The sequence below is a fragment of the Tachyglossus aculeatus genome, chromosome X1 (assembly GCF_015852505.1).
Source record: "Tachyglossus aculeatus isolate mTacAcu1 chromosome X1, mTacAcu1.pri, whole genome shotgun sequence".
In the NCBI taxonomy this organism is placed as follows: domain Eukaryota; kingdom Metazoa; phylum Chordata; class Mammalia; order Monotremata; family Tachyglossidae; genus Tachyglossus; species Tachyglossus aculeatus.
The window spans coordinates 4,040,005-4,050,358 of record NC_052101.1 but is presented as its reverse complement, the minus strand read 5'-3'; the positions used below and the strand labels follow the sequence as shown (position 1 = coordinate 4,050,358).

Here is a 10,354-nt window from a genome sequence, read left to right as displayed (position 1 = left end):
TCTCTGTTCATATCAGACCCTCCCCACCTTCAGTGCCTTATTAAAGGCACATAAACCCCACCTTTCCTCCTCTCCCACTCCCTTCTCATCGCCCTGACTTGCTCCCTTGGCTCTTTCCCCCTCCCAGCCCCGCAGCACTTATGCATATATCCATATATATGGATGTACCTGTATGTACCTGTATATATGTATATATGTTTGTACATATTCATTACTCTATTTTACTTGTACATATCTATTCTATTTATTTTATTTTGTTACTATGTTTGGTTTTGTTCTCTGTCTCCCCCTTTTAGACTGTGAGCCCGCTGTTTCTATATGTTGCCAGCTTGTACTTCCCAAGTGCTTAGTACAGTGCTCTGCACACAGTAAGTGCTCAATACGATTGATGATGATATATCCATAATTTTATTTATTTATATTGATGTCTGTCTCCCGCATTCTAAACTGTAAATTCGTTTTGGGCAGGTAATGCATCTGTTTACTGTTGCATTGTACTCTCCTGGGAGCTTAGTACAGTGCTCTGCACACAGTAAGCACTCAGTGAATACAATTGAATAAAAGAATGATCTCCTCCAAGAGGCCTTCCCTAAGCCCTCATTTCCTGTTCTCCCACACTCTTCAACACCCTGATTTTCTTCCTCTTTTCACCCTTCCATCAGCAACACAACACAAATTTACATACTTATAATTTATTTATTTCTATCATAGTCAGTCTCCCCCTCTAGACTGTAAGCTCATTGAGGGCAGGGAAAATTCCTACCAAATCTGCTATATTGTACTCTCCCAAGAACTTAGTTCAGTGCTCTGTGCACAGCAAACATTCAGTATGTATGACTGATCGATTGGCCCCGTACAATCTCTGATTTTCAATTAGATTTGTTTCCCCCTTATGATATAAAACACACTATCATCTTCTGCCTCCAGTTTGACTACTGAATTGGTGGGAAAGGATTAGTGAGAAGGAATGTGAAATAACATCCTAACTAGGTGTAATGGCAACTCTGGTTATTTGAATTTGCAGAATATGATATAGAAACTAGTGAGGAAGATTGGGCATAATAAAATGAACACGAAACAATCTCCCCAACCAACCACAAATAATTGAACATACCATGCAGAAAGTAACTTGCATTTATTTCAAAGGCCTCAAGCTAGCAATTTAAATTCTTAATTTATTTTGTCCTTTAAATTACTTGCCTGAAATAAAAATTCAATTTAAACATATTAAGGCAATTGCTGTTCATCACCAGTTCCTCACCAAAACATGACAGTCAACACAGAAATGCAAGTAAGATTGTTTCATTGTGAATAAGTAAACAGGAGTCATTTCAGGATATTTAATTAAAAAAAAGACAAAAACCAGAATGAACGTTGAGGTCAAAATATAGAGCTCCCTAAGTGGAGCCACTAGTCTGAGCCAAAGTCATCCATCCACCCTAGAAGGAAGATGATCCTTCATTATTCTTGTCATTTTTCACTCCTTCATCCTGGTCCAATACTGTCAATAGCTTTTTCAGTTATTACCAAAGAGCACTGAGGTAAAAATGGTAGGTAATAGATGTGAGATGGTATATTGCATGAAGACTGGAAGCCAATCTATTTTTAACATGTAATGCTCTGTCATACAGTGTATATTTGCCTTCTACAATAGCCACGTTCAGCAGAGGATATTGCTCTTTGAGTCTTTTGGATCACGCTTCAATTCAGAATCATTCAACCCAACTAGTATTTACCTTTCCTCGGGGGGACAAAGGCCTAATTTTTTCACGCTATTTCCCGGAAATGAATTTCTTCTGCCTCTGCTTTGAAAATGATATTTTAAAAATCAGTCAAACTTGTGATGGTGATGAATCACCTTGTTTTTATCTTCCAACTTCCACATTAAACAACACGACAGCAACAAAAAAATGTATGGCACTCCCTAATGCCCATCTCAGTTTTATTCTGGATCTTTCTTCCCCCCACTTCTGTCCATCCTTTCTTAAGCAGAAATGCCCTCCCAAACTTTTCCCTTAATATAACAAACATCTATTTAACTCAGAATTACTGGCATCAAATGTGTTCCTATCCTTTTTTGACTATTGACGTGTCCAGTAGAGACGCATCATATTCAAAGATGTAATGACCTTTGAGCATCTTCAAGGCAGAACAGAGTGAAAGTGAATCTCTCTTTTTAACCATATCATTAAATTTCTGACAAATGGTACATTTTAGTAATCATCTAGTGAATTTCAAATGTCACCTCTTTCACTTTAAATTATTTATTCTCTCAGAGGTCATCTTTTACACCGTAAGTGACCAGTTTCCGCACTGACAAATAGGTGCAAATTTAAGCTGGAGCCATGATTGAAGCATGCTTTTCCCGACCGAAAGAACCTGATTCAATTTCCTTGCGTGCGCTTCAGTGGCTAAAATTAAGAGTAGGCGTCGAACTAATTCGATGACAAACCACCTCTGCTTTGTACTCATTAAAAAGGTTTATGGCTGAGATGTGTCGGAACTTGGTTATTTAATGTTTAGTGGGACTCGGCGGTGTAGTACGCTCTCGCCTGCTCTATCCTCGGAAAGGTGATTTATGCCTTCCATCAACCAAACCGTATGAGAGAATCTGCAATTTATAGCCTTCAGTAGTTTAGATCTTGGGCCTGATATCTGCTGAAGCTCTTAATGAAGATGATACGATTTGACCGGCCCTTGAGCAATTCCCATTTTGCTTAGTTCCTCCTTGCCTTCAGAGAGTTCTGGCAAACTCTGTACGTAGCTCAACCGGTTACATTTGAGCAGCGTGGCCTAGTGAAAAGAGCATACTCCTGGGAGTCCAAAGGACCTGAGTTCTAATTCCGGCTCTACCACTTGTTGGCTGTGTGGCCTTGGCCAAGTCACTTAGCTTCTCTGTGCCTCGAGTACCTCACCTGTAAGACTTTGAGCCCCGTATGGGGCGTGGACTCTGTCCAACCCGATTTGCTTGTATCCACCCCTGCACTTAGTACAGTGCCTGGATTGTAGTACGTGCTTAGCAAATACCATAAAAACAAACAAACAAAAATAAATACAAAACCCACGTCAACGGGCCCAATCCTGGCAGGTTTGAACCACTTGTCGTGATTGGCTGGAGAGGCAAGGCTGAGCCCTCTTAAAGTGATTTTTGGTCTGCAAAGTCCTCCGAAGCTATGGTCTTCTTTTAATTCCAGGGCCTGGACATTACAAGCCTTGTAGATAAAAGCCAGTAGAGATCATCTCTCTGAGCCCCATTTGCAGACACTTCGCTTCTTTGTTCAACTTTGAGGAATATTACGTATCTTTCGGGAATGTAGTGACTACAGATCTCTGACAAGAAAGGCCTACAATTTTAACCTGAAAGGTGTTTGTTAATATCTGAACATCATTTTCCGCTTATTATTTAATTGTTTCAAAGATGAATGATTCGGGGGTTTTTTTAGCAATATATGACGAGGTTTTTTAATGACACTGAAATATTGGGACCGGTGAGGAGTATTTATGCATACAACTGGGATGACTATTTTGGAATCTGATTGATTTGTTTTTCATTTCTTCACTCTTCAGTAACTGTCCAAGGAGGGAATTAGCTCACTCCCACCCTTGAAATTCCATGTGTCAAAGATAGTATAGGCTTCTACCTTCTTTAATAAATATGGTTTGACTGATAAAATGGATCCAAGGCTCTCCTCATTCATACAGACCTGTCCTGTAATTTCTCCCTGAACCCTTCCTGTTTGACAAACTTTCTTCTGAAACGTAATCTTCATCCCACAGACATAAAAATCTTAAAGTCACTGAACCCCTGGCAAAGGGAGAAAATGAAAGAGTTACTCAATTGGATGCCCACCCTCTCTTCTTCTACAATGTTTGTTATCATCATCATCAATCACATTTATTGAGCGCTTACTGTGTGCAGAGCACTGTACTAAGCGCTTGGAAAGTACACGTTGGCAACATACAGAGACAGTGCCTACCCAACAGTGGGCTCATAGTCTAAAAGGGGGAGACAGAGAACAAAACCAAACATACTAACAAAATAAAATAAATAGAATAGATATGTACAAGTAAAATAAATAAATACAAAGGGAAATACAAAGGGAAAAGTATGGGAGGGCAATACTGCTTGGGAGAGGATGGTCAGAAGGGGTCAAAAAAGAAAGGTACAGAATAAAACTGAGAAAAGCATTAGGAAGTGCCATATATATTTTTTGCTGCTGTTGTCGTTGTTTACTGTGGAAGTTGGAAGATAAAAAAGGGAGTCATTCCTTATTCATTGATAGATTTAGGTATTATCTGGGTGGTTATGGTTTAGCAAATGACCAAGTGTTTATAAAAAGTGGTCTAGGTTCCTTCTTACCATCAACTGTAATTATTTTATATCTCCCTCCACCTCTAGACTGTCAGCTCTGTGAGGGCAGGAAGCTTGTCTGCCAACTCTGTTGTATTATATTCTCCCAAGTGCTTAGTAGAATGCTCTGCACATAGTTACCCACTCAATAAATGTGTACTTTTTCACAGTTATCTGATAACTGCACCTTGTGATGGCTTCAGGGTCAATATTCATTCTCTCCTGAAAATGTCAGCTTGATCATTTCTTTTATTCATCTTGTCCACTTCTCAGTTGATTCCCTTTTCTTGAAGAGGTGATCAAATTTATGAGAGGAAAATCTTGAATGCAGTAGAAAGAGCTAGAAAATGGTTTAGACTAAAAAAAGATACTTCTGTGAACTTCCTGCCTTAACAACCTTTCCCCATTGTGAAGGCCTGAGGCAAGGCCATAAAATATATTGAGCCTGAATCTACTGGCAATAAAGGAGTATATTGCTCCCTTTCTGTAGCAGCATTAAAAGCCTTTCAGAGTACTCTTTGGGGCATTAAATTTGCTAATTTACTAAATGGTACCTTTGTGACCCAAAGAGTTCATGCATTCATTCATTCAACCAATCATATTTATTGAGCGCTTACTGTGTGCAGAGCACTGTACTAAGCGCTTGGGAAGTACAAGTCGGCAACATATAGAGATGGCCCCTACCCAACAGTGGGCTCACAGTCTAGAAGGTGGAGACAGATAACAAAACAAAACATGTAGACAGGTGTCAAAGTTGTCAGAACAAATAGAATTAAAGCTATATGTGCATTATTAACTAAACAAGTAGAATAGTAAATAGGTACAAGTAAAATAGAGTAATAAATCTGTACAAATATATATACAAGTGCTGTGGGGAGGGGAAGGAGGTTGGGTGGAGAGGAGGAGAGGATAAAGGGGGGAAAAAGGAAAAAGAGCGAATACACATCTCAGTCTCGCCCTGTATTTTGGTCAGATCAGCATTCTAGAAAGCATTTTTTAAAGATCTTGATAAACAGAGACTATTTTCCTCATTCTAAGATTCTTTCTCCCTCTTCCCCCCACCCCCTCCATTTTTTTTTTTCAGGGCATTCACCTAGTGCGATCTAGATATTTTTGTGTGAAGGTTGACGTTGCTTGCCTTCTACCAAAAGCAACAATCTGAGAGTTATAACAGTTCATTTTATTTCCACAACTATCTTCTCACCTGTGATGTGACATCCTTCCCACTAATGCCATTTTTGTTGTTTTAGTTTTCATTTTAGGCATTCGAGTAGAAACTTTGAGATTTGGGACCGTAATCACAGAAGCTCGGATTCGGAAGATACAGTTGATAAACTCTTGAAATACTTTCAGAAAATCCATCCTTGCAAAAGCTATTGCTGAAATATCTCTGAATAAAAATTACCGAGGCCACCCAGATAATCATCTTCATATGCCTGGGCAAAGGACAAATTGATGTTCATTTCTGTTTATCAGAAATGGGGATGTTAATCAGACTTTGCCTCCATTCAAACAGTGGTGTGTTTTCCCAGTTATGCATCAAGTCATTTCCTTTAACAATATTTCATGAGCTGCCTCGCCTGTTTCTCACTCTCGTGGCTGATTTTAATGCAGATAGCTTGGACAGCCACTCAAGACCCAGCTTTGCACATTCATTTTCACTCCAGGAGCAGGTTTCAACAAGGCCTGGTTTTGCCAGTGATGAGAGGGAATTTCTGAAGTTTCAAACTAGGTAAGAAGATATTATTTCTACTAGAATTTAGATGAACAGGGTGTTTTCTAGTTAATTTTAAAAGTCTTTTCTGCAGTCTTTTAAAGCCATTTCTACGGTTCCCTGGAGACAATGGAAAGGACAAAACACACCCTTTATCACATCTTTTATTCACCCCTCCCTCAGCCCCAAAGCACTTATTCTTTCAATCGTATTTATTGAGCGCTTACTGTGTGCAGAGCACTGTACTAAGCGTTTGGGAAGTTCAAGTTGGCAACATATAGAGACGGTCCCTACCCAACAGCAGGCTCACAGTGTAGAAGAGTCTATATATGCATATCCATAATTTATTTGGATAAATTTATTTTATACAGTTTGTCTCCCCCAGCTGTCTCCCCCTCTAGACTGTAAGCTCGTTGTGGGCAGGAAACATGACTACAAATTGTGTTATATTGTACTCCCCCAAGCGCTTAGTACAGTGGAGGGGAGGACCAGTCTGGAGGAAGCACATGGACAAAAGGTTGGGTGTCAGGGAAAGGGAGGATAGACGAGATATTTTACTATTCTATTTATTTTATATTGTTAAAATGTTTCGTTTTGTTGTCTGTCTCCCCCTTCTAGACTGTGAGCCCGCTGGTGGGTAGGGACCGTCTCTAGATGTTGCCAACTTGGACTTCCCAAGTGCTTAGTACAGTGCTCTGCACACAGTAAGCGCTCAATAAATATGACTGAATGAATGAATGAATACAGATTGGTCATTAGAGGGCTTGACAGTTACCACTTAATAAGCAGATAGAAGCATGGCTCAGTGGAAAGAGCCCGGGCTTGGGAATCAGAGGTCATGGGTTCAAATCCCAGCTCCACAAATTGTCAGCTGTGTGACTTTGGGCAAGTCACTTGACTTCTCTGTGCCTCAGTTACCTCATCTGTAAAATGGGGATTAAGACTGTGAGCCCCCCATGGGACAACCTGATCACCTTGTAACTCCCCCAGCGCTTAGAACAGTGCTTTGAAGCAGCATGGCTCAGTGGAAAGAGCACAGGCTTTGGACTCAGAGGTCATGGGTTCGAATCCCAGCACCACCACATGTCTGCTGTGGACCTCGGGCAAGTTACTTCACTTCTCTGAGCCTCAGTTACCTCATCTGTAAAATGGGGATTAAGACTGTGACTCCCACGTGGGACAACTTGATCACCTTGTATCCTCCCAGCGCTTGGAACAATGCTTTGCACATAGTAAGTGCTTAACAAATGCCATCATTCTTATTATTATAAACACTCTAATCATTTATTAATTGATTAATTATTTTTCTGCTGTACTCTCCCAAGCACTTAGTACAGTGCTTGGTACATGGTAAGCGTTCAATAAATACAGTTGGCTGTCTGACTGACTTCTGTTTCAACACAACTCTTCACACTCTTCCCTCCATTTCTCTCTACCAAATTGGAGTTCAAGTTCTTATAACTATAGTATTCATTCATTCAATCGTATTTATTGAGTGCTTACTGTGTGCAGAGCACTGTACTAAGCGCTGGGGAAGTACAAGTTGGCAACATATAGAGACGGTCCTTACCCAACAACGGGCTCACTTACTATGTGCAAAGAACTGTACTAAGCACTGGGGTAGATATTATTATTATCGTCATCATCATCACTGTATTTATTAAGTGCTTACTATGTGTCAAGCCCTGTTCTAAGCACCAAGGTAGATACAAGTGAATCGGGTCCGACAGTCCCTACCCGACATGGGGCTCAAAGTCTAAGTAGGAAGGAGAACAGGTATTGAATTCCCATCTTACAGATGAGGAAACTGAGATTCAGAGAAGTTAAGTGACTTGCTCAAGGTCACGCAGCTGACAAGTGGCAGAGCCAGGATTGGAACCCAGATTCTGTGGCTCTTTCAATCAATCAGTTGTATTTATTGAGCGCTTACTGTGTGCAGAGCACTGTACTAAGCGCTTGGGAAGTACAAGTTGGCAACATATAGAGACAGTCCCTACCCAACAGTGGGCTCACAGTCTAAAAGGGGGAGACAGAGAACAAAACCAAACATACTAACAAAATAAAATAAATAGAATAGATATGTATAAGTAAAATAAATAGAGTAATAAATATGTACAAACATATATACATATATACATATGGCTCTTTCCACTAGGCCACGTTGCTTCTACAGGTACAAACTACTTAGGTGGTGGTTTTGGCCCCGGACCATGACATCCATGAGCTCTAGTTTCACAAAACAACCTCAACTTGGTGGTAGAGAGCCATACACAACTTGTACTTCCCAAGCGCTTAGTACAGTGCTCTGCACACAGTAAGCGCTCAATAAATACGCTTGAAAGAATGAATGAATGAATACACAACCCATGGCAGAGAGGATAGAGCTCAGGTCTTGGAGTCGGAAGGACACGGGTTCTAATCCCAGCTCCGTCACTTATAATAATGATAATAATGGCATTTATTAAGCACTTACTATGTGCAAAGCACAGTTCTAAGTGCTGGGGAGGTTACAAGATGATCAGGTTGTCCCACAGGGGGGTTCACAGTCTTAATCCCCATTTTACAGATGAGGTCACTGAGGCATAGAGAAGTTAAGTGACTTGCCCAAAGTCAAACAGCTGACAATTGGCGGAGCCGGGATTTGAACCCATGACCTGTGACTCCAAAGCCCGGGCTCTTTCCACTGAGCCACACTGCTTCTCTGCTGTGTGACCTTGGGTGAGTCACTTCACATCTCTGGGCTTCAGTTACCTCATCTGTAAAATGGGGATTGAGAACGTGAGCCCCACATGGAACAGGGATTGTGTCCAACCTGATTTGTTTGTATCCACCCAGCGCATTGTACAGTGTCTGGCACATAGTAAACGCTTAACAAATGCCACAGTTATTATTAGTGAAAGCAAATCTAAACACCCTACCCTAAAAATCAACCGCTGAGAATGCATTATTTTCTTCTAAACACAGTATCAGGGGAGAGTGAGAACACAGTCCCCACAAGAGAAGCAGCGTGGCCTAGTGGAAAGAGCAAAGGCTTGGAAGTCAGAAGTCACGGGTTCTAATCCCAGCTCCGTCACTTAGCTGTGTGACTTTGGACAAGTCGCTTAACTTCTCTGTGCCTCAGTTACCTCATCTGGAAAATGGGGAGCCCCACGTGGGACAACCTGACAATGTGGGAGCCCCACGTGGAAAATGGGGGGAAATGTGAGCCCCACGTGGGACAACCTGATTACCTTGTATCCCCCAGCGCTTAGAACAGTGCTTGGCACATAGTAAGCGCTTAACAAATACCATCATCATCATCACTGCCACAAATAATGCAGTCGAGTTTCCCACATTTGGGGATATCTCAAGAATCAGGACTTCCAGAGTGCAATGGGTGAGCCTCATCCTGGGAAAGCCACCTTCATATCATGGGAAGTAGATGGAAGATAACCAGGCTGGACACAGCCCCTGTCCCGTTGTTGGGTAGGGACCGTCTCTATATGTTGCCGACTTGTACTTCCCAAGCGCTTAGCACAGTGCTCTGCACACAGTAAGCACTCAATAAATACGATTGAATGAATGAATAAATGGTGCTCACAGTCTAAGTCGAAGGGAGGGATTTAATTCCCACTTTACAGATGAGGAAATTGAGCCACAGAAAAATTTAGCTACTTACCCACGGTCACACAGCAGACAAGTGGAGGAGCCAGCTTTCAAATTCAGGCCCTCTGACTCTCAGACCTATATTATTTCTAGTAGTCCATGTCTCAAGGCTTAGTGGAAAGAGCATGGGCCTGGAGGCCAGAGGTCGTGGGTTCTAATCCTGCTCTGCCACGTCTGCCATGTGACCTTGCGCAAGTCGCTTCACTTCTCTGTGCCTCAGTGACCTCATCTGGAAAATGGGGATCAAGATTGTGAGCACCATGAGGGACAAGGACTGTGTCCAACCAGATTACTTTGTATCTACCCTTGCCCTTAGAATGGTGCTTGGCACATTCTAGACTTTTAGACTTGTCTCCCCCTTTTAGACTTGTCTCCCCCTTTAAGACTGTGAGCCCACTGTTGGGTAGGAACTGTCTCTATATGTTGCCAATTTGTACTTCCCAAGCGCTTAGTACAGTGCTCTGCACATAGTAAGCGCTCAATAAATACGATTGATGATGATGATGATAGTAAGCATTTAACAAATACCACAATTATTATTATTATTAATACCTTGAGGACATGCTGTTTCTCTAATTTTTATCCCTCTTTTTCCCTGGAAGATGGAGAGACCAATTATATATTGGTTTGGGACTTGATTCTTG

At 41.4% G+C, this 10,354-nt stretch overlaps 1 pseudogene; it reads right to left on the bottom strand.

The window, feature by feature from the left end:
* Positions 1-9,343: 9,343 nt before the first annotated feature.
* Positions 9,344-9,486, bottom strand: LOC119920288 (annotated as a pseudogene).
* Between the last annotated feature and the right edge of the window lie 868 nt (positions 9,487-10,354).